Source organism: Cebus imitator, unplaced genomic scaffold (genome assembly GCF_001604975.1).
Source record: "Cebus imitator isolate Cc_AM_T3 unplaced genomic scaffold, Cebus_imitator-1.0 Scaffold165, whole genome shotgun sequence".
Classification (NCBI taxonomy): Eukaryota; Metazoa; Chordata; class Mammalia; order Primates; family Cebidae; genus Cebus; species Cebus imitator.
In genome coordinates this window covers 2,537,038-2,564,137 of record NW_016107480.1, presented here as the reverse complement: position 1 = coordinate 2,564,137, position 27,100 = coordinate 2,537,038, and the positions used below count along the sequence as shown (strand labels likewise).

Sequence of the window (27,100 nt, the reverse complement as noted above, 5' to 3'; positions counted from 1 at the left end):
CAGAAAGTATATCATTCAAGAGGAATGACAACCTTTGCTTAGGGCAAATCTCTGAATAGAATATACTCTATCAATCTTTCTTTTAAGAGGTGTTGAACAGTGTAATGGATCATTGTACCATAAAATTTACAGTAAAATTTGGAACTATTTTGGACAGTTTTCAACGGAGGTGCAGTCTATCCTGGGTTTGAATATGCCGTTTACTCACTGTGCACCACAGGCAATTTATTTAACTTCTCTAAGACTCAGTTTTCTTGTCTCTAAAATGGGAATTAAAAAAACAATACCTCCCCTATGGGATTATTAAAGGATTAAACAGGAGAATGTATGTTGAAGAGATTGGCACAGCGCTCTGAATACAGTAAGTACTTAATAAATGTTAGTTGTTAAATAATAGTTAGAAATTCTATCTATAGATATTTATTACTATAGGTATCTGAAAAAAAAAACTAGCAGTGAGATAATTTTATTGTGATTAAAGAAAGCATGTGATTGAATACTGAAAAATATCACCAGGGTCCTTCAACTACATTAAAAAAAAAAAGTCTTACCAGCTGGAAATCTAAAGGAGAAAAATGAAAACATTGTTCTGGTTCCATCTATGAGCTAATTAAAATTTTCTGTTGTTTTTTTTTAAAACAAGTCCGTTTTGGACTAGAACTGAAAGTCTCCAACTTGCTGTAAGTGGAAAAAAAAGCCCATGGTAAGAAGGCTCCAGAAGCTAAGTGACATACATGAACCCAGGGTACACCTCAGAGGTCACAATTTCTTGACAGTGTCTGCACCTTAGAATTCTGCTTAGATGTGTGTGGGCTCAGTAGCATATTGTGGGCAAGCTGATGTGTTCCAGCCGTCGGCTCATGTAAACACTGTTGTCTTACAGGAGACTATTCATTGTGACTCTGGCTTAACAAAAAAAAAAAAAAAAAAAAAAAAAAAGAAAAAAGGAAAAATGGAGTAACTCTAGATATAATACAAAATAAGATTACCTAGAATATTTCACATACTAATACATTGGTGGTAGATAGCTTTTTAAGTTTGTCCCTGAAATAATCAAAGTCATAGAGTATTTGGAATTATTAAATGTTAGCACTGAAAGGAGTCAGGAATTGATAAGGGTCAGCTTAATACAGTCCTTTCGTTTTGCTTTCTTTTAATTTAGGTATGGAAACGAAGGCCCACGTGCACGTGGCCAGTTCATAATAAAATGAAACCTTCAAATCATATTTGCTGACTCTTAGTCCGGTGTGTCTCTCACCTCACCACCCGTGTTTGTTTTTGTTGGTTTTGTTTGTATGGTTTTTTTTTTTTTTTTGGATCATCATTTATTTTTGTTTCTAGCTATTGTTGATTTTTAATATTTGCATTCCACAGGACAAGAACACCCTTTATTTCCAAGTATTTTGTGATTCAAAACTCTAGTACACTCTACATTTCAGCAAATTGGACCTAACTTTTTTTTTGAGATGGAGTCTTGCTCTTGTTGCCCAGATTGGAGTGCAGTGATGCAATCTCAGCTCACTGCAACCTCTGCCTCCTGGGTTCAAGCGATTCTCCTGCCTCAGCCTCCCCAGTAGCTGAGATTACAGGCACCAGCCAGCATGCCCAGCTAATTTTTGTATTTTTTAGTAGAGATAGGATTTCACCATGTTGGCCAAGCTGGTTTTGAACTCCTGACCTCAAATGATCCACCCGCCTGGGCCTCCCAAAGTGCTGGGATTATAGGAGTGAGCCACGACACCTGGCCTGGACCTAGCATTTTCATAAACCACTGATTTGCTCAACTAAATGTGAATTTCCAGGTTACTTGGCTTTGATTGGAGACCCCAATACAGATGGCAGGGGAAGCTATAGTACAGTATCACTCAGCTGCTCATCTGGAGTTCTGTAGACCTAAGTGAGTTTGTATAAAAGACAGCTTCTGTGGCTTGATGTTTGTTTGTTTGAGACAGAGCCTCACTCTCACCCAAGCTGGAGTTCAGTGGCACAATCTCAGCTCACTGCAACCTCTGCCTCCTGGGTTCAAGTGATTCTTCTCTCTCAGCATCCTGAGTAGCTGGGATTACAGGCGCCCATCACCACAATGTGCTAATTTTTGTGTTTTTAGTAGAGACGAGGGTTTCACCATGTTGGTTAGACTGGTCTCAAACTCCTGACCTAGTGACCCACCCGCCTCCGCTTCCCAAAGTGCTGGGATTACAGGCGTGAGCCAGTGCGCCTGGCCAGCTTGACTTTTTTACTTGTCTCCTGGTGGAAAGCCACAGTAGACAAGGTCCCAGAGAACTACCACCACTTGGTCCCAAGGCAGACCTCTCCACAGCCATCACTCAAAGAATGCAGTGGCTAAGGTTGGGGCAGCAAGGTGGTGCAAAGAAGGTATGGCAGAAATCGCCAATATCAGGACTAAAAGCACCTAACAGCTAGTGGTGAATTTGGCATTCCTCTTCCCTCAGCAATGCTGTTAAGTCTTCGTATCCCCTGGTTCCTTCTGCACCGGCTCCCAGGATGGGATTAAAAGGGGAGTATTCCCAAAAGCTGCTTCCAGGGCAGGGCTTACGATACACCAAAGTTCAAAAAACAGTTACAAAACAGTAGATTCAGTTTAAGTGGCAATATTATGTATATATCTTTGCTTCTGAATTGTCTACCTTTTATGTAGTATGATTTCCATAATAAGGCATAAAAGGAGTAAGTGATAGTTTTTTTCAAAAAGGCTGTGCCAGAGAAAATGTGAATGACAGCATTGTTCAAAATCTGGTTGGCTCTGATAGATATAGCTGTAGACGTAGATATAGATATAAATATATTTTTTAACCATGTCTTCTGGTTTAAATATAAACACTGAATTTCAGAAATCCCAGTTTATGATAGGTACCGCCTTTTAGGGTGTTTGTCTCCATTACGTCTAGTTCTGAAAAGATACGTAGCTCTGTATCAGTTTAATTTCAGTTTTCTTGTTAGGCCATTTTGGTGATCATCTCCTACATACTGTAATGACAACATTTTTACATCATGTGCCTTCATTACTTTGGTGTGGTCTGTTGTTACGTATAGAACAAAAAAGTCACCATAAACAAGTCAAAAGCAATTTGATGCTAACTACCCAATATGCAAGTTTTGGTAGCAGTAAAACAGAGATTCGTTTCATGAGAGGGGCTTACTGAGAAGACAGCTGGCATTTGACATTCCTAACACTGGAAAAAACCATAAAGCTAGATGGCTACTCTAAAATGTCATTGATTAGTTCAGAGCATTCAGTTAATTATGTTAAGTTTTCATTGATTTGAAGTAGTTTCAGGGGAGACCTCTCTGCATTAGTGAAATGTTTTTATTTTTAAAATATTTTAAAGGAATACAGTTTATTTCTTTCAAATAATCACACAAATTTAGTATTCCAAAGAGAGCACTTTGTGATTCTTTAAATGAATAGATAAGAAATATCTTCTAAGGCATCAGTAAGACTTCAAAATGAAAACATTATTGTTTGGCCATAGACAAAAAATGGTAACCTATCTGGTAATTAAAGCAATACAAATTTAAATTTCAATGAAGTGTTATTTTCACCTATGAAATAACTAAAAATTTTTGAATTGAGAATACTGAGAGCTGGATAACCATACAAATTTTAGAAAGATGCTAATAGTTTGTATCATTTCGCTCAGCAAATCAGCCCCTGGAAATCTATTTTGAGGAACTAATCTTAAAGATAGAAAGCTCTCTTTGCACAAAAATGTTCACTGCATTATTATCAATAATAGAATAAAAAACTGAAATGTCCATCATTAAGGAAGTTAATTATATAAGTAAATCATAGTATACATGTGCAGTAGATTAATACCCAGCTGATAAATGTGATTTATGCAGAATTTATAACAGTGTGGAAAACACTCATTAGGAAGAAAAAATAGTAATAACAATTTTATATAAGTTAGGAAGTCAGCCCTATTTTAGAACTACATATTAATGAAGATAGAAGGAGATACTGAAATTTTAAAAATCTCTTCAGCTCAACCATTTTACTTAGGGTCTTATTTATGCCAATACGTAATCATTCCTTTTTTTATTATTGCTTGTACAAAAGTAAAAGTAAGCTGTTCCCTTTCCAAATTATCTCACGTGCCAAGTTATGAAGGTCATAGTAACATCTTTACCTTAAAGCAGAAATATCTTTAGATACCACATTTAAGTTTTCCAAATATTTTCCCTTCATCGTCCTTTTATATTTGTGTTTTTCAATGTATTATTTATGTATCTCGTGATTTTGCGGCATTACTTTCTGGAAGAAATGGTATTTCCTGGTATTTTCTCCTTGCTCACACATCTTTCTACCCCCTATAACGCCACAAAACTAGAATTCTGAGATGGTATTTAGAGGCTGTTAGGAAGTAGAACCTATATATTTGTTTTAATTTTTTTCCAGAGGTTCTACAGCACATGGGGATTATTTAACAGTTTCTAAGCACACATGATCCATTTACAAAGACAAAGCACCCTTTGTTTCTATAGTTATTTTTATGTAAAGCTATTAAAGGAACAGGAAACATCTTTCGGCAGCCTTTTTCCCTAGCACTGCCCCAAAAATAGTCATTAGTATTAAGCATAACAGAGACTAAAATTGTTTCCCATAGATGCTTGGAGAAAGGCTGTAGGGTAACACTAAAGCATTTGGGGTTATTTATAATAAAGCTTGTGCAAAAAACAAGATGCCAATTCACGTGTCAGGCAGACAGTGGCAGCTGCTTTGTTACTATGTGGTGCTGTCCCATCCTAAATCAAATGGGAAATGGGTACTGTTTGACAGATACTGTCATCAGTTACAAACATTATTAAAATAATTAAAAAGCTGCTGCTTTTTTTTTTTTATCTTGGGGACAGGCTGTTGATTTCTTCGGGTTTTCCCAACCCTGGTGCTCAGGAGTCCAAGATGAATATTCCTACACCAGATTTTTGATCCAGCCAAGCCTGAGCTGTGATTTTTTTTTTTATCCCAGTGGGACAGTGTAGCTACGTTCTTGGCGTTTTCTGCCTATTACCAGTTAGGGTCTGTGAACAGAATCTCCATTTGTGAGAACCTCATTGTGGATAGCACGCAGTGGTCTTTTCATTTTGATTGATGGTTCTGGTTCTGCACCATCTGGCTTCTGATAGGCTGCATTAATCATATCCTGAACTAAGAAAGTGTAGACATGTCTGCTTAATATGTACCCATACATAATGTAACATTAGTTATTCATTCAGCTTGCAAAACACTCATAATGTATGCAGGGTCTTTATATAGTAAAACATAAATATTAATATGTGACCCATTAATGCTGTTTTTACTTGTACTAACCTCCCACTAGTGCATTTGTTTATGAAGATTCAAATTAAGAGAAAGAAGGCCATGTGCACATTTCCATGAACACATATAGTTTTGCTGATGTCTCCTATGAATTTAGAGCGATGTATGTGTGAAATACTTATTTGCCCATATTTACTTTATATCTCTAATTGCCTCTTGAAATACAGGTTAAATGCAAGCTGCAACACAGATTAATTTTTTCTCATGTGAACTCCTTGCATCAAATGTAGGTCATCCATTTGCCGGGGTCGTGGGGGCGGATGTGGCTGTGCTCTTTTGTGCTGCCTCTGGCTGGGCCCACTCTGTCCCCTGCTGTGTGATAATGTCAAGAAAAAAAGAGGGGCCAGCAGAGGCCAGACAGGAATTCAGAAGTCAAACAAAGTTTGCTCCGCATTTAGGACTATCATACTTACCAGTAGCTCAAATTCGGTTTTAAAAATTTGCTAGGGCCTTTTCCATTTAAGAGAAATTTAGTGTGTACTAATCATAATCCTTTCACTACCTAGGAGATTTAAATTCTCCTGGGAAGTTACCTTGTACAGAATTGCTGGAGCATATTGCTTGAGATAGCAAATTAAAACCATAACTTGATAAAACACATTTTATGTTTTATTAATTATGTTTTGTCATAACAACACTGTATTCCCGTGTGGTTACATCTTCTTGTATGTGCCCCCAAATCAAAGTATGTATTTTAATGAATTATGCTATTGCAGAATAAGTGAAGATTAATGCTTGTGTGCTGCAGAATGCAAAACACAATCCACACTGTAACAGTAATCAATCATCGAATAATGCATGGGAAACACGGCAAACAATCATAGTTTTTATTAAGAAATAACTAAACTGCAACTTCTGCTTGAAACGTAATTGCAGTGAGGTTTAATTAGTCACATAAGCTCTATGAGAAATACCAATAGAAACTGTATAAAATGTAATGCAGGGATTCAAACTGACATCTTAAGAGTTTCAAATATTAAGATAACACCATGTAGAAAGCTGGAAAGAATAATTTCAGAAATAAAATTAGTACTTTAATGTCCAGCTCCTCCTTTCTTATTTTAAAATTACTTTTGTCTGATTCTTCCAATAGTTTAGATCCCATTATTGCTTAATTTATTCTATTAAGTGATTTTTAAAAATAAGCCCACTGTCAAGAATACAGCATTGACAAACCAAACTAGACAGTAAGAAATCTTGTATGAATAGTCTATGACCTTGGGCACACTGATGTCGTTCTAGGAATTTGCGAAGAGTGCTAATTTTCATCACAGAAGGCAGAGTTTGTGTCTTGACTTTGTCTCCAAACTAGCTGAATGATCTTAAAAATGGGTTCAAACTGACTGGCCTATTTCCAGATTAACCCTCATTTAAAGATATAATAGTCTGGGTGAGCTTTTTATCTTAAAAAAAAAATGTTTATTAACCTCAAGCCTGGTTTCTTATCTTAAAATTGAAGATCATCCCTGCCCTTAGTTTTAGTTGTATGTGAGGGTCACATGAGATAATGTGTGTGTGTTACAAACTTTTAAGTACTTTAAAAATATATGTACTGTCATTTTTATTGATTAAATTTTCCTGGATTTCATCTGCTACATTCATGAGAGTATGTGCGATGATACATTCTCCTTTCATGTCACAGTAAATTTTAAGAACCAATAAAATGATGAATACATGTGTTGGCTGGTGCCTGGATTTCTATTCTTGTGTTAAGTTCCCTCTAGAGCTTACAGGAGAGGTTAAAAACTACTTTTCCCCTGGAAAGGACCATATGCTAGTTCACTACATAATTACAATATAATATAATTTTCTTCTTCCAGCAACATATAAACTATTGGACTGTGCTTCTTTAAAATTAAGGACATTCATCCTGAAGCTGGGACAGGACTGAAAGGGAAGGTATTTGAAACCAAACCATTTGTTTAGCTCAGGAAGGCAGTGCCAGAAAGACAGCTTTCAAGAGGCCAGTGCTCCACTTCTCCATTGGAGAATGGGTGCCATCCAGAAGGGGGCATGAACAGATGGGTAAGTTAGAGAACCTGACAGCTTTCCTCTCCCTCCACAAGTCATCAGTAGACTTTGCTTGGAAAGGTAGTAAACTCCCAGAATGCCAAATAAACCTCTTTCAAGTATATAAATACCGAAACAAAAGTGACTTTTTTATTTGTAACATTTTAATGAATTTTAATGTTTTTGTCTTATCATGAATATATGAGTGTTTACACTGGTATTGTCTCCTTTTAGTGTTACCAGCTTGTCTGAAGGATAACGAGACATATGTGTGGTTCTCCAATTCAGGGAAATCACTGTAGGCCATGCTTTGTGTTCACTTCGACTTTAAGTGAAGTTAGGTGTCCTCTGTATACTTCTACCTAGTGTCAAAGCACAGATTCATATGTGTGTAAACAATGTGCTTATGATACTACTCAATAGTCTTTATATACAGGTTTTTAAAACTCGTTCATTTGTTGTCTTTATGCACAAGACACTGAAAATACAAACGATAAGATTCTGTGTGGTCCGATGTCTTGACACACTCCAGGCTGTTGGGGAGGATGGAGATGAACACCCAATTTTAATTGTAGGATTCATATGTAATGCCATTTCCACCGCTGTTATTAATCACTGTATTATTAGTAGGAGTATTAATAGCAAAGCATAAATGCGTTTTAAAGGAATCTTGTTATGAAAGTTTAACAGAAGGTCATTCGAAACTTTGAAAGCACAAAGTATTCAGTGCTAGCTTCATGCCTGAAAATGGTTGTGGGGATCATGACTTATTAATTATTTCATCACATAAATCTATTGCTCTTTCCCCTAAGAACTAAAACTGTCTCATTTTTTTTTCCAAGACCAGTATTTAGGGGTTTCTCTAAACTGTTGTGGCATTTGTGGCAACTTCACCAAGAACGCGCTGGTCCCAAGGTACCTTTTCGAGTTTCACATCTGCCTTAAATTGCAACCAAGAAAACCACGCGGATACCCATCCAAATCACTGTCCAGTGCTTTTTCCTTCATAGCACTGAACTCGTGTTATTTCTTTGACTGCTTCTCCAATCATAAAGATAACACGGAGGAATTACTTCCTAGCTGTCCCTCCTATGCTGCAAAAAATTATTGCCCTCTGCTCTTCCCAGAGGCCTCTAAGGTTACTGACAGCCCTGACCAGTGTCTACCATTGCCATCCCCTCGCCCCCACCCCTTACTAAAGTGTCCCACCCCATACCCTAGAATACAGATTAGAATCAAAGCAGGAACTATTGGGAGGAGAATGGGGGTTGGGACAGTCATGCATTATGCAGAGTTTGTCAGTGTTAATGTGAACAAAAGGTCACCAAGACTCATCAGATTTATAATGGAGAAAGAGTATGGTTCTCTGCCTTTAAAAATTCCTTATTTTATAGTTTACCTAGTATGCTGCAATTATTTAATTTTGAGTTAAAGGTACTGTTTGTGGCAAAAAACCTATTTATTTTTAATCATAGTTGATTAACCTGTATATTACTAGTTACGAGTTATTTCAGTTATTTACAGTTTGTACTTGACCGTCACTGCCAAATGCAGATTTCTCGTGTAAAGGAACTATTCTCCTTAATTTATTTTCTTTTTCATAGCCTGTTATGGTTTTTTAAAGGAGTTAAGGCATGAAAAAACCCTTAAACAATAGGCTAAAGTCGTCCTCTAAATATGTGAGATACTTATCTTTTCAGAGAACCTGTATAATTTAGGGACGTTTTAGGAAATAAAACACATGTAGAATGTGAATTTTTTTTCTTATTTAAAGCAATCACTTTATTAGGTTTCTAACCAAATGTTAGAGGAAGTAGGAAGATGCTTATCAGAATAAAATAACCTGTAAGCCATGGTGTCCATATTTTTCCAGGAGTGGAAAGCCTTCATATCACGGCTATTCAACTTTCCATTCCACAAACACCATCGTTTATAAACATTTCTAAAACTGCTCTCTGTGTCCTTTCAGTTGTATTCTTGCTGTTTTATTCATTTTCCCCCTTTTCCCTTTCACATTAACAAAGTAATTCACTTTCATATGTATTGCTAGAGTTGTATTTTTGTTTCAAATGGTGACTGCATCCCTCAACCCCAAAATGTCTGGGTAAATAGTTTATGGCCATCTGTATTCTGTCATGCAAAAGAAGATGGTTCTTTCAAATAAATTCAGTGACTCAGCCATCACAACCAACATTGCATGGTTGCGTGTGTGCATGCGTGCATGTATGTGTGTTTTGGGGGGAGCTATCATTTTATAATTTCATCCACAGACAACCACAACCCAGAGCTTTTTAAATGCCTATCTTTTAACAAACATAATTTTATTTCTAACATTTTTGTAATCCAAATGTGCTAAAACATCTAGGCATCAGAAAGAGTAAGTGCTTTGCAGCCAAGTGAACCTGGCTTGGAAAATGCTTTCTCTCATTGACTAGCTGTGAAACTTTGGGCACGTTTCCTAATCTATCTGACCCTCATATTTGTCATCTGTGAAACAGGGAAAATAGTATCTACTCTATGACAAATAAAACTCAAAACAATTGATTCATAGTCAGTAGTCATAAAATCTCTTGCCTATTTCCTTTCCCTTTCTTCTAAATAATTTCTTGGATAATATGTTCAGTAGTCTAGACACTTGGAAATACTGAATTATTAAATATTTTCATGTTTCATTTCTCATGTCTTTCAATGGCAGTTGAAAAAAATATATTACCATAAGACATAAGCACCTGGACATAAGCATCGATTAGCTCAGTCAAGCCCATCTGTATACATGAGGTCAAAGTCAGGTCCCACCCTAGAAAACATGGTGAAGTCAAGTTTGCCTCCTCCAGCAGCGAGCTTCTCCTTTTCCGCTCTGTGTGCCCTTCTCGCTGCTTATGGACTCAGTGACCTCGCGCTGTCTGCAATCATCCACAGTCAAGCCTGCTTTCAACAGAGAATGTGAGAAGCACATCCATTACAAGATATACATTATTGAAAAGGGTCAATAGGAGAATCTCCCTGGCTATTTTCATTTTAACAAAAGCGACGGATTTAAGTCAAACTATTAACTACTAATTGTTGATTCTTATGTGTTAGTGAACCTTTCTGTTTTCTAGCAGACACTCTGGAACTTGTGAATTACGGTGTTCTGAAAATTATTTTTAATTGGCTCTTTTGCCTTTAAGTGGCTCCTTTGGATGACTTCTGACCCTCCAAAGAGATCCACAAATCACTGGAAACTGCTCCCTTCTGGCAGAAGCCCATTTCACTTGTGAGCAAGTCATCCAGTAAAAGGCACAACGTCGTCAAGGAAGGGAATTGGGAACAGAACAGAGGATGTTACTTACAGCAGAACTACTAACTATGGTTATTCCTGGTCATCAACATTTCACAAGAAAGACTTAAAGAGCAAGAAAAGATAGAAAAAAATAACTTCTGCCTTTAGTGCAAAATCAGTTTTACTGTGCCTTTCTTTTCTTTCCTTTTTTTTTTTTTTTTTTCTTCTAGGAATCTTGTAATTTTACATGTAGATCTATGTTCCATTTTAGTTAATTTTGAATTTTTTTTTGAAACAGGGTCTAGCTCTGTTACCCAGGCTGGAGTCTAGTAGTGTGAACATGGCTTATTGCAGCCTCCACCTCCCAGGTTCAAACAATCCTCCCACCTCAACCTCTCGAGTAGCTAGGACCACAGGCATGCACCACCATGTAGCTAATTTTTAATTTTTCATAGAGATGGGGTCTCACTGTGTTGCTCAGGCTGGTCTCAAACTCCTGGGCTCAAGTGATCCTCCTGTCTCAGCCTCCCAAGTGCTGGGATTACAAATGTAAGCTACTACTCCCAGCCTACTTGCCTTTCTTTAAAATCTTTACTTTTAGAAAATATCTGAAAGCAAATAAAAACCTCATTAATTGTGAAGATCATGTATTACAAGCAAGAATATCTTGTTTACCCTCAGGTGAATTACAAGGATATTTTCTTCACAACCCTTAATAAGGCAAAGACTGCAAATACGCACAGATAATTGTTGATAATCTCAGCATTGTGCTGACTTTTTGTTTCTTTGTTGTGCTCTTCTGATAGAGGATTTTGGTACATACGGAAGATCAAGGAGAAGGAATATAGAGGAATTCATTTAATTGCCAAATATTTCCATGAAACATGTGAATAATACACTGTCAAACACTAGATTATTTACTGCCTTGTGTGTTTGCTTAATTATGCCTTAGTAACTAGACTGTTCATTTCTCAAGGATAAGGACTATGTCTTACAGCTTCGAACACCCTTAAAGGAACCTAGGCTAGTAGTTGACATTGAATAGATTCTAAGTGAATTCTTGCTGACTGGAATTACATTTATGGCAAAGCTACTTGCAGATTACTTGTACTGAGACCAAATGTAAACGCTAGAGTCGGACATGGTTTTCTTTGGACACACCTTGGATGTGACCGATGTCCTCCCCACCCCCCCCTTGGGCATACCTTTATAATAAAACTTTAATTCGGTCAAACTGGTATCACTGCATGTTTCTAAGAGGCTTGTTCACTTTCTGACCAAATTCTCCATCTTCCACCCGGGGTTCTTGGTCGGGGTTGGTGCCACTCTGTCAAGGGGGTACATGGAAATAAGGAGGGGTTGGTCGTTGCTAGTGGTGCTACTGGCATTACGCTGCTAGGCGCCGGAGGTGCTAAACATCTTCAGTGTTGCAGTCTGCCACAGCAAAGCATTGTCGTGCTCACAGCACCACTAGTGCTCAGCATTAAAAAACACTGGATTCCTGAAAACCTTGTCCTGCTTCGTATATTAGTCCGTTTTCAGGCTGCTGATAAAGACATACTCAAGGCTGGGAAGAAAAATAAGTTTAATTGGACTTACAGTTCCACATGGCTGGGAGGGCTCAGAATCATGGCGGGAGGTGAAATGCACTTCTTACTTGGCGGCAGCAAGAGAAAATGACGGGAGAGGCAAAAGCGGAAACCCTGGTAAACCCGTCAGATCTCGTGAGACTTAACTCACTATCACGAGAATAGCATGGGAAGGACCGGCCCCCAGGATCCAGCTACCTCCCCCTGGGTCCCTCCCACAGCACGGGGGATTCTGGGAGTTACAGTTCAAGTTGAGATTTGAATGGGGACACAGCCAAACCATGTCACTAAGCAAGCCTTATATTTCACCACTCCCCGCTTGCACGCTATATTTAATCCTTACTGAGCTACTTCGTTCTGGATCATGCCAAGCTCTGTCTACTTCTGCATCTTTGCAGATTTTATTTCTTAGGCTCCTGACCTACTTTCTCTGCTAGTGAATGTTTTTTAATCCTTCAGCACTCAGCCCAGGCACCTCCACAAAGCCTTTGCTTCCTACAAACCCAGCCTGGAATAAGTGGCATCTTTTTGTGCTTCCCTCTGCCATGACATTTGTCCCAATGAATTGTGGTTGTTTACTTTCATATCCTCCTACTAGAGCAAAAGCTACTTAAGAATAAGTTGTATGTCCCAGCAGTTCACTCAGTGCCTGACATATAGTGGGTACTAAATAATTTTTTAATGAATGCCTTTAAATCAGTGACACTGTCAGACAGGAGTTAGTTCATCTGGCATATATTCACTGTGTATTCCTCATAACTTCATGCCAAGGAAGAGTCTTGGCATGAAGCAACACTGCCATTATGGATGGGGAAGAAACCTTAGGAATGAGGTTAGGAAGAAGCGGCAGAGAAATGATCCACATAAGAGGGTCAGCTCAGGCTTTATTCGCTCAGCAGCCCTTAAGACCGTGAGTGGGATGCGGTGGTAGAAGGGGCCCAGCCGACACTGCTCAAAAAGTTTGGAACTTGGACGCAGGCTGTCCACAAACATATTGACCCAAAATCAGGTACCTACAGAAGTAGGAGTAAGCATTTAGGAATTTGACAGAATAATTTTGTGTGTCTTAAATCTTATACTGAAAACATTGGTGCTTGTCTTTAATGCCATTTTTTCTAGTCTTTAATCTTCATCATATCTTATAAATAAATTGGTTCCTGGTGGATCTGAATTTTTTTTTTTTCCAAAGAAAGAAGGAAGGAAAAAGATTTCAATAGCTGGTCCTCAGTCGTGGGCACCAGACTGATCTAGGTATTCCCAGCAATGACTCTTGGTTTGTACCGGATTCCAAGTTAGATGCCAAAGAATCAGGAACTTTCTGCCAGTTCTTTGCTTCCTTTTCTCCCTTCCTGGCAAGAGGTTGGCTTACTTGAGATACAGGCAAGCAGGTAGGACAGGGTCCTCTCTGAGTACCTAGATTTCTACGTAAGCCAATAGTACTTAGCCAGAGCTGCCATAAGAAGAAAAAAAATTCTGCTCATCTGGATCAAGCCGGTCTGACAGAACACTGGGACACCATAGCATCTGGGGTGCCCTGTTTTCCCCCAAACAGCAGAGTTTATGGTAGCATAACTAAGTCTAGCACCTGCCCCCTGGTGGACTAGAGGCCACCAGTATACCCTTCATTCTGACGACGATGAGCTCAAGAAATGTATGAGACTGGCTGGATTCATAGGCTAAGGAGCCTCACTGGCAGCAACTCAGCAGGTTATGGGAGGCAGTGGCCAATGTGCCTAGGGTAAGAGGAGCATAGTGCCAGGTAGTGTGAAGATTCAGACGTGAACAGTGTTGTTGACAGTTTGATCCCAAAGCATGGACAAAAGTACAAATAGAATGCTCTAGGAGAAAAAGAGAAGTTCAGAATGTGATACAGCAACCTTAAAGAGTAAATACGAACCAGTTTGCGTGCAGATTCAAGCAAGGCACGTTACTTTTACAAACTTATTGGAAGAAGTTGAAGACGGTAATGGTAGTGGTACATTTATTGACTGTTAAGTAAGAAGCAGTATGACCCTCATAAAGATTGTTTATATGTAGCAGGGTTGAAGTGCCACGTGATAAAACTCATAAGCTTTACTTACAAGAGTTCTAACTAACGTAGAAAAAAATCCTGCCAGACATCGTGTCTGCTTTGTTTGGAATAGAAGCATAAATATCTAATTTGCCTTGTTACAGAGAAGAATGCATGATCTATGCAGCATGTAACCAAATAATCATCCTATCAGGCTCCAAATGTAGGGAACATAGTTAATTTGCTGCTTTGCCCTAATCCTTTTTTTCAGATGGTGAAACAAAAATCTCTACATTTGTACTTCATTTAGTCATATTTCACCTCTTAGAAGCTAAAAACACAATTTTGCCAGAAGATCAAAAATAAAAGCAGCCAATAGCATAAGTCAGTATACCTAAATTAGGAAAGTTAAAAACACACACAGTAATAAATTTCGGAAAGTTTTTTTTTTTTGCTCCCAGCATTTCTCTAGTCTGTAGGCCTTTTTTTCTTTTCCATTTAAGTGTTGTGTCATGAAAGCAAGTGTCTCTGTAATGATAAATATGTCTCAGGGGTGCAAGGTAGGACCCTATAAACCTTTAATATTAGCATTTCATCACAAAAGTTGCTTTGTTAATTTTTCTGTTGAAGAAAAATGAGGGTGACTAGCAGCCTGAAACGAAAGCTTAGTTTTTGTTTTTAAACAAAATTGACTTGATGTGGTTTAGGTTGAAAACTGGATTTTATTTTTTTTAATTTGTCAGGCTTTTATTTTTTAGGTGGTGCCTTGCCTGTGTTAGATGTTTCCGTTTCCTGGTGTATTTGTAATACCCGAAAGCAAATGAATTTTTATGAAACCATAAAAATGATCAACTGTATACTCTTATATAGAATGTTCATGTGCAGCATAATTGTTTAATGCTGTTTTCTTTCCACATTAAGTCGCCCCGAAAGACTATTGATTGTCGCAAACACTGTTTCTTCATGCCAGAATTCTCCAGACCTATGTCTCAAGGGACCCTAGTCAGGAGGGTAATTGTGTGTGTTTCTGCTCTCTATTGAATGCCTGGTGACAGCCTGTCTGGACTGACTCAGGTTGTAGAACAGTGCATTTCACAATGCTGAGAAGCCTGCCATTCTGGTGTCAAGTGGGAGTAACCCCTCAGTTATGGCTAAGGGAAGAGAGAGTTAGATGGTGAAAAACAGCACAAGTTTAGTTGATACGTTGTATTCAGAAAAGACTGAGATACCATTATATGTGAAGTCGTAATTTTTGCCTTAATTTATAGATATGTGCCCAAAGCACAGTATTACTTTCATTTGTGTAGTACTTTCTACAAAGCACCTTACCTATGAATCATCTCAGCACCTAGACAAACAACTCTCTTTGATCCTCAGTTTTCTGATCTGTATAAGTGGTGTAAAATTGCACAGCATCCTATTAGCCTCACAGACTTGTGAAGGTCAAACGTAACGGAGCTTAGACATGCAAATGTTATTTTCCCGTCACAAGGGTAAAGTCACATAAATGAACAACTGTTTTTAAAGCAACTAGTAAATGCTAAATACTGTGCCGTGGTCAGCGGAGTCCAGTTTCCTATACTGGGAATGGATTCTGGCCTTCCTGTGACATTTTATACTGAATCACCGGTTCTTAAAAACTGGACGAGGCTAGGCGTGGTGGCTCAGGCGTGTCCTCCTAGCATTTTGGAGGCCAAAGCGGGCAGAGTGCGTGAGCCCAGGAGTTAGAGATCAGCCTGGGCAACATGGTGAAACACCATCTATACAAGAAATACAAAAAAAAAAAAAAAAATTAGCTGGGTTTGGTGGCATGTACCTATTGGCCCAGCTACCTGGGAGACTCAGGTGGGAGGATCACCTGAGCCCAGGAGGTTGAGGCTGCAGTGAGCCATGATCATCATGTCATTGCGCTCCAGCCTGGGTGACACAATGAGACTGACCTTTTCTCTACAACAAACAAAAAACAAAGATGAGACTAGGTTAATTGAGGATGGGGTGAGGAGGGAAATAAGGGATGTGCCCTAGCTTTACATATTTTCTAAGATTTTCTGTTTGAAGTATCCTTATTTGCTTTAAATTTGAGATTTACACAAAGTGATTTCAACCTCATGACGTATCCAAAATAAGTTCTGCTTTGCTAGGCTTGAGCCCTAGGGGGTCATGTCCCCTTAGGCTGCCCAGAGCCTTCAGGATTGTAATGTGTTGCACATGTTTCTACGAGGGCCGCAGAGCTGGATGCGTGGAGCTCATTTGCATGCACTTGATTCACAGCCTCTGTTTCCAGGCAGTCACATTTTCCTTCTCAGAACAATGTCCTAACTGTTGAAAGTGTCCAGATTTCTATGTTTGTTCTCAATGACGAAGAGCAGAAAGTCTATAAAAATGTTAAATTATGGTAATAAAGTAAATGTCTTCATTTACTGAGCTGATCTTTCACATTTAGAATAAATATCTCCTTTGTAGTAACTCCTTAGAAAAATTCCAAAAGCTTTGTAACATTATTATGAGAAAAGATAGATGTTTTTTTCCCTCCTCTTGTGAAACTGGTTAGCAACATCCCAGAAAGCTAGAATTCCCTAGTAACCTTTAGGTCAAGTGCCTGTCTTCACACACATCTCTTTTATTCCACCTCACTTGTGAAGGAGCAGTTTATTCTTAATTCCTAGCTGCCTTTTAGGAGACCAAGTTAATCTCAGCAAAGAATGGTAAATCAGATTTGCAATCTGTGATGTTAGAAAATAGAGTGATAGAGTGATATCAAGCAGTTAGAAAGAATCATACAGATCACTTTATCTCACCACTTTACAGCCCAAAGAAGCAAAGTCTCTGTCTAAAATGACATGGCTGCCAACCTGGATTACGTAGCAGGACCCCATCTCTACAGTAAGCTACCACAAATGCACTGGGCATGGTGGTACACACCTGTAGTCCCAGCTACTAAGGAAGCAGAGATGGGAGTATCCCTTGAGCCCAAGAGTTCAAGGCTGCAGTAAACTGTGATTATGCCACTGCACTCAGCCTGGACTGCAGAGTGAGACCCTGTCTCAAAATAAAATAAAACTATGTGGCTGGTTTATGGCTGATTCTATAGTTCAGTACTGTTGACACTAGATAACACAAAGAGTGGGATTACCTAAAGGTTCTAGTGGACTAGAATGTAAGGTTTCTAAATAAAATAAAGGCATGTGAAAACTGGCTTGGAGATTGTACCCTTCTAAACAGCTAATATCCAACGTTACATCCATCTCTCCTTAATGGGTGTGGACTCCATGTAATACAGTTGCCCAGTAAAAGAAAACATGGTCAAGTACTGCATCAGGGAGCAGGCATTTGTCCGAGCTGCAACGCATGCTCTCTGGGTCTTGGATTTTTTCTTGCTCTTAAGTTAGAATAATAAGATGGCTGACATGAACGACTAATGTCTTCATGGAATACCATTCTTTCATAAAAATCGCCCAAAAAAATCACAGTTAATGTCCCAGAGCCCAGGAGGAAAAGGTGTTTTTGACTTCTGACCCTAACCTTTCCAATTTATCCTTCAAATTCACATAGGTTCAGCTCAGAATAAAGGTGGAAAGAGCCAGTTGTACCTTAAGGTTAAGCATTGGAGAGAGGTGGGAGACACGTAGAATCATTTTGAGAGCCTCTGGTGTTGTTTGTGGGATAGACTGGTCCCTCTAAGACACTCTTGAATTTACCTTTTTATCCAGATTTCTTTGGTTTTATAATAAAAGTAAACCTTCTCTTTTTCCCTGTAGTTTTCCTGTCTGATTCATATCCAAGTCTGCATTTTTGGAAGCCCACACATGTCCATGGTCCATCAGTAATAATGTTTGTGGATGTCATGACCAAAGTCTTCTTCAGCAGGCACAGTCAGGAGTCGATTACGGGGGCGGGGGAAGAGGAGGGGACGGAAATCAGTACCTAGAACCTACTGTCCAACAGGTGGTCTTTTGCTGTGCAAGCATCACCAAGTCTAGGCAAGGACCAATTTGAGTTTTTAATACATAAGGTCATTTATTCCCCCGATGTTTCTGGATAAATAAAAAAGATAATTTTATTTAATATAAAGAAAGCTCAACAAGATAAAATCCTATAAAGCTTGAGTCCACAACTTTATTAGTATGTTGCTTTTTACTAACTGTTAAAATGTTAAAAGTGGTTTTAACGTTTGATTATCTGAAAATTATCACCCTATGACTAACTTTCTTATGAGACTGGCAAATGGAGTATGATGGGGGTAATGGGACTTGTGGAGTTAGGGGCCCATTCTGGACTCCATGGGAAATCAGTCCATCACACAAAGGCTTAGAGGTGGAAATAATAAGAACAATGAACTCTAACCTGTAGCTCTGTGTCCATTGTCCGTTGTTAATTCCCACAAGCCTCAATAGCGATGGAAGCTGAGCTTCCTGGCGAGTGCCCTGCAACCAAGACCACCATCTCTCCTTGAGTCCTGTGGAATCCTGACTACTGTGACTTGAGGAGAAGCGATTATGGGTTGATTTCAGGAAAGAATGATGAATAATCACTTCCATTTGGTGAAATATAATCTGTGGAGGGAACATGGGTGTTTTTACTGCCTTATGAAGCAACATGAGGAAGAAGGAAGAAAAGCATGTAGAATCTTTTGCAACATGCTATAAAATAGCATATTTTGTCTTTAATAATTAAACAAAAGCATTTTTATTCACAGAATGTTATAATCACATTGCTAATACAGCTTAATGCTTACTTTTTAACTAATTCATTTTCTCATTTGTGCAATCTAGAAAGGTTTATTAAATCTAATGACTGTTTTAGGATTAAGTAGGGGGAAAGCATGTTCTAATTACGGGAATGGATAAAAGCAAACTAATTAACCAAAAACGTGTATTTCCTTCCTCATAGATATCTGGTCAGCCATATCTGAGATGAACTTGGGTTACCTAGCTTCTGTGTTTTTTAATCATGTTTTTCGATTGCATTTTTTACACCATCTGTACCATTAACATGACTGTAATTTCTGTCACAGTTGGAAGCTTCAGTTAATAAATGTTTTGTTTCGGAGGGGGATGGGAAGCAGACAAGAAGGTGGGAGTGTTTACGAAGGAACCAAAAGGGAAGGGACCCTGTCTTAACTGAGGGGCCATGAAGTGAAAATCCTGGACTTCTAGAACTGTGAATTTGGGATTGTCCTTTTCTGCCCCACCTTATAAATACTCTTAATTACTCCTTCTAAAAAATTCCAGCCTAGTGGAAAGTGTTAATCACCAGCTAGTCAAAAAAATCTAAGTAACCTAATTGATATACAACAAAATATATACAGAAGAATGTGTGGTTGTTTTATGAAATTCAGAGGATTTGTTGTGTTTTGTATATCCTGAACAAAGCACAGAATCACAGGACTATAGTTGAGAGTTCCAAATAAATTGATATTTTATCCTGTTTTTTTAGTTAAGGTTTTTCTGGATATATTTTTCTTTTTTTACTAGTAACTACTGCCGCAGGCTTTAAAAAAAAAACACTGATTACGTTTTCAAAGTTGAAGAAAATAATTAGTTTTAAAGCATCTGTAATTTCAAAGAGCGATAGTATGTTGATTAAAAAGTCCGTAGAAATAAATAATAATATATTGTTGCAGGGAGGGGGAACAGGCAAGACACAGGCAAATTGTAGAATATTTCACCAAAAATAAGTACACCTACGTTTTTATTTTAAAAGAGTTCCATTCATGAACTAAAAAAGAATAAACTCTTTGAAGACTGAATTTTTAATTAAAAGTCCTATAATAGTCAGATGAAGTTTTATATCTTGTAGCATGAGAGATATTAGCTTTGATATTACAAAGGAGATATCAGTGTATGTTGTGTGCCTACTGGGTGCTTAGGGATACAGTTCATTACGATAGAAGCCTTCCTCAAGGAGCTTACAGTCAGTAGACATTTGGAGGGCTAGGAGTTTCAGTAGAATCAGAAATGTAATTTACTTCAAAAGACTTTCTTTTTTTCCGATGGTGTCTCACTTTGTCTCCCAGGATGGAGTGCAGTGGCACAATCTTAGCTCACTGCAACCTCTGCCTCCCAGGTTCAAGTGATTCTCCTGCCTCAGCCTCCCGAGTAGCTGGGACTACAGACAGGCACGCGCCACCGCCATGCCTGGCTAATTCTTTTTGTATTTTTTAGTAGAGACGGGGTTTTGCCGTGTTGGCCAGGCTGGTCTCAAACTTCTAACCTCAAGCGATTTGCCCTCCTTGGCCTCCCAAAGTGCTGGGATTACAGGCCTGAGCCACCATGCCCCACCCCCGAAAAAAATTTTTAAATGCTGATTTATATAATAAAATTACTTCAGCGATAGACAGTGGAAATAGCAGTTGACTTACCTGGTTGCAGTAATCTGTACGAAGTGGTCTTGCAGCATTTGCTAGTGACACATCCTCAAGTCTCATGAACCACATTCCCACAAAGCCTTGGAATGTCTAATTGCGCCACTAAGTTATGCTGGTAGAAGTAATTGAACATTTGGAGGGGTGCCAGCAGGCCTTTCTGAAAGTGACTGCATACACTGGCAGTAAGGAAGCCACTGTCATGGCTTCACTGGGAAGCTGGCAAGGTGACTCATTAAGTGAGTCCATCGGACCTATCAATCTTGAGTAATTCGGGAATTTCAAAATGTTCACCAGCCAAATAACAAAGAAATGTCCCAGACATTGCTATTCAAACTAGTAATGGTGAAAATCTGAAGATTTCCGACCTAAACTGCACAGTTACCAAACAGCACACTTTTGGGAACATGAAAAGAATGGGGGTTGGGTACTTATGAACACCCAGCAAGGTATTCTGGTATTCACAGGAATACCCAGGTATTCTTTACTTGCCTTGCTAAAAATAAAAACCCCTGATGCCTCCTCAGCGAGCATCTTATACAAGCTTGCTTCCATGGCCATTTCCTTTAGTCCAGAGCTGTGTTCTTGAAAGGGAACAGTGTAGTTTTGAAGTTTGTTGTAATGAAATTTTCCCTGTGTGACCAAATCTTCACCCTTGAAACAAAACCTTGTTGGGCCAGTGAAGGCAAATACAGCCAAAGCCTCCACAAAACTTGCTTTAAACTTGGCTTGGAGTGTGTCAGTTAGCCAAACGCTCTTATCAATTAAACCAGTGACCTTGGGACTGATCAGAGTAAGCAGCCAAGTCCACCTGTTATTTCAAATGGTTTCAGATAATTGCCATGAAGTCCTGTGAAATATCACAGCCCAAGTTCAGGCGTTGCCCTGTCAGCTTCGTCCTGAGAGGCCTTTATACTCCATCACTGGCTTTCTAAGTTACTCTTCCCCAGACTGAAATCAGAGTAATGAAGACAGTCAGACTGCTCATAAAATGTCACATTACTATGAGAGCACACATTATTTCTACAGATATTTTCTATCAGTCACTACATCACTACTCAAATGACAGCAGTGCCTGCCTGAAGCATGCTTTAAAAATGACAGTCCCATACTGCAAAGACTACTTCAGCAGTAAAATGTACTGATTTGTCCCTCTGATCTCAGCCTACAAAAGATACCAAATGTTACTGAGGAATAAATAAAACATTTATAGAAAAGGAGAGAAAAGGTTATATGCTGCATTTTGCTTATCAATGTCATTTCCCAGCCAACAATTTTATTAGGGGTAGGGGTATGGTGACATGCTATTTTTAGTTTGTGGGGGAGAAATATGACATTTAGAACAAATGTCATAGCATTTCTTCAATAAAAATCCGTGCTGTCAGCTGCCTAGCTCTAAAGAATTACAGAAAAGCCGTACTGAACTAAAGGAGAGGCAACAATAACTTGATTTTTGGTTTAACCCTCTCAGACCCAGCCTCTGCGTGGCTGGACAGTAGTCACAGTTTTTCTGGGTTGCCTAGCTCTGGGAAGCAATTGTGCTTTCATACGAAGAGTATTTGTTTGAAAGAATCTATTTCATCTACCTAAGAAATGACTCTGTGTTCAGCCAAAGCCCTGTGACCTGTTTGGTTCACTGAACCTTGAGGAGAAGCAATTATTTCACAAAGAAAAAAACTCAAGTATCTACTAAAATAACTACTTCCATATGAAAGCCAGAAAATGACTCTTGTTGCCTGTAAACAACAGAAACAGTAGAGGACATAATTATTAAACTTTAATAGAAAAATTAATATGTAATAAAGTTCTCATTGTGGAACATTTGCCCTTATCTCGGTCCCCCCTTTTTTTGGCATATATTCATATTCCATCATCTAACGTCTCTAGGTTGTTATTTAACTTTTCAGGACAGGAGCCATATCTTACATTTCTCTAGCTCCTCCGCAGTGCCTAGCACAGACTGTGATAAAACTGTCGAACAATCGAAACATGAGTTTGAAAACTACAGTTCATATCTACAGTTTTTTTTTTTTCACTTTCTAGCTCTCCCTAGCGTGCCACCTCCACCCCCAACACCCACGATGATTACTTTCAGCCTTTGTCACTTTCAAGGCTCAGATTCTACTTGCTCCTTCCTTACTCCCATTGCGTGCTAATAGTAGTCATTGCTGACAGTGACCTGTGCACTTTGAAATACGTATTATCACCTCCACTAAGTAGGAAGATGGAGACATCTGGGCCTTTTTTGCCATTCTCTCCTTTGCTCTTGAAAATAATTCTGTGCTTCATTCATTGTCTTTTTTCTTTCTTTCTTATCTCAGGAGAGAGTTCTCTCTTTCTTCGCAAAGCTCTTCCTTCCCTTAAACTCTCAATCACATCCCTTCAGCCTGTCCTGGAATCCCACCAGTTGTTCCCCAGTAGTCTCTGTCTTCCTTTTTCTGACTCTTCCCCTTCGCTTTCAGTTGGACATAGTAGTAGCCTGCAGTTTAACCTGCTGTCTTGTGTAGTTACCATTAATTTACTAAGCATGAATTGGGCACTCAGTAGGTATAGGCATTCAGCCAATTAATAAGGGCATACTACTCTCAAATCAGATGAAGTTCCTTCTCTTAAGCAGCTCACAACTCATGCAACCAGCAACGGGTTCTATAACCCCTCACAGCCATTCACTCAGCACACATTCAGCCGTTCAAATTCAGGTGGCACGACCACTGCTAACGACAGTCCTTGCTCTCACTCTCAAGGACCGCCTCCTACATGCTGTTCCTGCAGCCCATGCTAGCTATACCTCTCATTTTGAACTTTTACTTCTTTACTGCCCATAATGATTACTTACGTTTTATATGTAACTGTAATACCCTTAATGCAGTTTTTCTTCAGTTACTATGAGGACAAAGACTGGTTTTCCAAAGCTGAATTACTTTTTATCTTTTATGGTCTTTGTTTAACAGAGTACCTAAACACAGCTCCCTGTCGTACGCCACTCCGGCCATGTACACCACAGGTCCAAGGAGTACCAAACTCATCCCAGTTTAGGCGGCCTTGCACATCACTGCTTAAGAAATATTTCCATGTGACTCCTAGTGTACCAGCAATTTTTGAGACATATTTCCATTCCCTACATTTTTAAAAAATCTTTTATCTCTCCTATTCTTTTTAGTCATCCTTCTATACACGGCCATGTGAATAATTCATGTTCACTGGTTCAGAAGTAGGTGATGTTTTGAAAATTCATTTTTATATGAATTAGATATATATGATTTAGTAACTTGTATATGCCCCCAATTATATCCTTCACCTGTTTTTTCTAATAGTGTTTTGACATGATTTTTTAACACTTGTCATCTATATTGACAACCTCATTGGCAGGGTAGAGGCATGTGATTTTTTTAATCGTTAAGCATTTAAACATGAATTCTCAAATACAAAGAAAAGAATTGCCTCTTTGTGGATTTATTTAATACTGTAATGAATTAACCTGATGTCATTTGAATTTAGATTGCTTCTGCCTCTGTTCTAATAAGTTAGTGAACATATGTCACATTCTTTCAATTATGGCAGCTGTTTAATCATCAATAGTAATATTTTATATTAATCCTAATAATGTAAGCTGGATCACCTCCGGGTTTGTGTGCCCATATGAGAAGAAGGGTATCACTGTCTTAATGAGCAACAGGATTTCTCTTAGGAAGGGAGCTGGCTTTGCTTAGAAAACTATCTTGATAAACAGTCCAGTGGACAAAGTTAGAACCTGAGGCCATGAATTACAAGGAAACAAGGCTAGGCAAGACAGAATGAACTGCTTAGCAGTAGAAAAAAACTAGAGAGATTTTTTTCTCTCAGCATAAATGAAGGGGTAATAAAAGAGAGGGAAGAAGTGGTGAATAATATTCAGTTTTAAGTGGTTTGCATTTTTCCCTGTGTGCACAGAACTAAGCCAAAAAACCAAAAATTGGGAGGTAGATAAGACCTTGAGAATGCAGGTCCTCTGGGTGTTTATAGTCATTTGAGAGGGACATTGGACTTTTTTCACACAGGGCAAGGATGGGGAGTTGAGAGCCAGTGTAACTAGATCTAAAGCGTCGGGGAGACTCCAGATGACCTCTGGGTTTCATAGACATTCATGGCCGCCTTTGATTCCTAGCCCTGCCTTTTACTAGCTGTGTACCTTTGGGAAAGATACTTGATTGCTCTGTGCCTCAGTTTCTTCATCCATAACATGGGAATCTCAACAGTGCATTTTTAACGGGTTGTCATGGTGATTAAATTAATGCACGTGGAAGAGGTTGGAAAAATGTTTTGCATGTAAGTACTGGATACATGCCACAGACATCATCCATACTCTTGGAAACACACATAGGATAGAAGATTTGGGTTTGCTTTTATATGCGTGCTTTAAACTAACGTACAAAGAAGTAATATATCAAAAACCCATCCTAAAACAAAGAAGTAATATATCAAAAACCCACCAAAAACAAAGATGGCCCAGTGTCCCTACTTTCTAGCAACTTCATTTCTCCCTTAAATGGAAAATATTTTATGCCTTAAACAAATTGACTCATGAGTTACACTCTATAAAACAATGTTTGACTCCATATGTCATAGCCTATTTTCAAAGACCAAAATTTTAACAGTGTCTGGATATATTAACCAATCCTTATACATTTGCTCCTTGAAAAAAATATATTGCTTAGTTTCCGAAGCAATGGGGTAACTAGGTCTTTCAACGTAGTGTTAAATGTTTTAATCATTTGGCTCTTGTCTACCTGAAATGGAAACATAAATTGCTTGTAAAAGTTGTTAAGCTTCAGTGGTGGCTAAATACGATACCATGTAAAATATTAAAATACAAGAGTGGGCCTGGAGTGGTGTGGCTCATGCCTGTAATCCCAGCACTTTGGGAGGCTGAGGAGGGCGGATCATGAGGTCAGGATTCCCAGACCATCCTGGCCAACATGGTGAAATCCTGTCTCTACTTAAAAAAAAAAAAAAAAAAAAAAAAAAGATATTAAGAATGTAAAAATCAAAAAAAAAAAAAAAAAAAAAAAAAAAGATATTAAGAATGTAATTGCCATTTATTTTGATTGCTGTTATTTAAAAACATTTACTGCTGACCTATTGGTAGCCATTTAGAATATTTGCCACATTTATTACAATAGATCTAAAAACTCAACTGTGAAAAATTTTATAATTTGCACCCTCATAATCTTTTGGGAAACATTTAGATTTCGATTTTAAAATGTTTAGAACATACTTTTCCCTAAGCAATTGTTTTATCTAGTTTTTTTCTCCCCCTAGAATTATGCTATTTGTCATCAATGTATGTGAGGGTGAGGAAGACAACTTTAAGAAGCTGCTGCATTTAGTAGCAATTCCTTTTACAATTGGGAGGGGACTTTTGAAATAAAATACTTTATTTCCCCAGCTCAAGCTAGACGGGGAAATCAGAAACATGGAGGGAGAAGAGGCCCAGCCGTGAAAGGAAGGGGGAGGAATTTGATTTGAGGAGGACCTGGAGCAGCCTGGTCTCACCCAGGACATCACCTTCCATGGTAACCTTCCTAGTCTATTGCTATCACTTACAACAATCTCTGTCTTGAGACAGTGAAAGCTCTATAAGAACAGGGACCGTGTCTCCTTGCTGTCTTTCAGTGCCTAGCACATATAGAAGGTTAATGAGTATTTGTTGAATGAATTAGTTCATTCACTTATAAGTCACTTTTCAATTTGGTGATTATTCATTACGTTCAAGAGACCGGTTTCCCCCGCCTTAGTAATTAGTCCTGCTGGGAATGAAATTTCATAAAATCTGTGAGAAGGGCAGCCTGACAGTGTGTGTCCAGGCCTTCTAAATGTGCTCAGCAATATAGTACAAAGGGACAGGGTGGATCTGAGTAAACATAAATCTGTGAGGATGTTCATTGCAGAACTGTTTATAGTAATAAAATATAAAGAACAACCGAAATACCCCATAGGAGGTGATGAGTTCAACAAAGGTTGCATTCCTATGGCAAAATGCCAGTCACTAAAATCATGTTATAGGAGAATAACATGTATATGATCCTAATTTCATAAAAAATTATTATTACACATGTGCTTAGGAAAATAAGACTGAGCCGGGCATGGTGGCTCACACCTGTAATCCTAGCACTTTGGGAGGCCAAGGCAGGTGGATCATTTGAGCTCAGGCTCGAGACCAGCCTGGGAAACATGGTGAAACTCTGTGTCTACAAAAAAATTTTTTTAAATTAGCTGGGCATGGTGGCTTGTGCCTGTAGTTCCAGCTACTGGTGGGGCTGAAGTGGGAGGATGGCTTGAGCCCAGGAGGCAGAGGTTGCAATAAGCCAATATTGCACCACTGTATTCCAGCCTGGGTGACAGGGAGAGACCCTATCTCAAAAAATAATAATAAAACAGAAAAATAAGACTAGTAAAATATACACTACAGTGTTAACACTAGTTATCTTTAGCAGAATCCCTTTTTTTCCTTGTTGTGCTTTTTCTATATTTTTGAAAATGTCCA

General features: G+C 38.6%; 1 protein-coding gene and 1 long non-coding RNA gene across 7 annotated transcripts in view; one reads left to right on the top strand and one right to left on the bottom strand.

The window, feature by feature from the left end:
• CDKAL1 (CDK5 regulatory subunit associated protein 1 like 1) overlaps window positions 1-27,100 on the top strand; it is a 717,953-nt gene that overhangs the window by 614,605 nt on the left and 76,248 nt on the right. The window lies entirely within an intron of this gene.
• Window positions 9,310-15,977, bottom strand: LOC108314963. Its single transcript, XR_005202746.1, has 3 exons — window positions 12,213-15,977; window positions 11,819-11,940; window positions 9,310-10,276 (listed from the first exon to the last, which is right to left on the bottom strand). It is a non-coding gene; the product is annotated as an uncharacterized LOC108314963 (long non-coding RNA).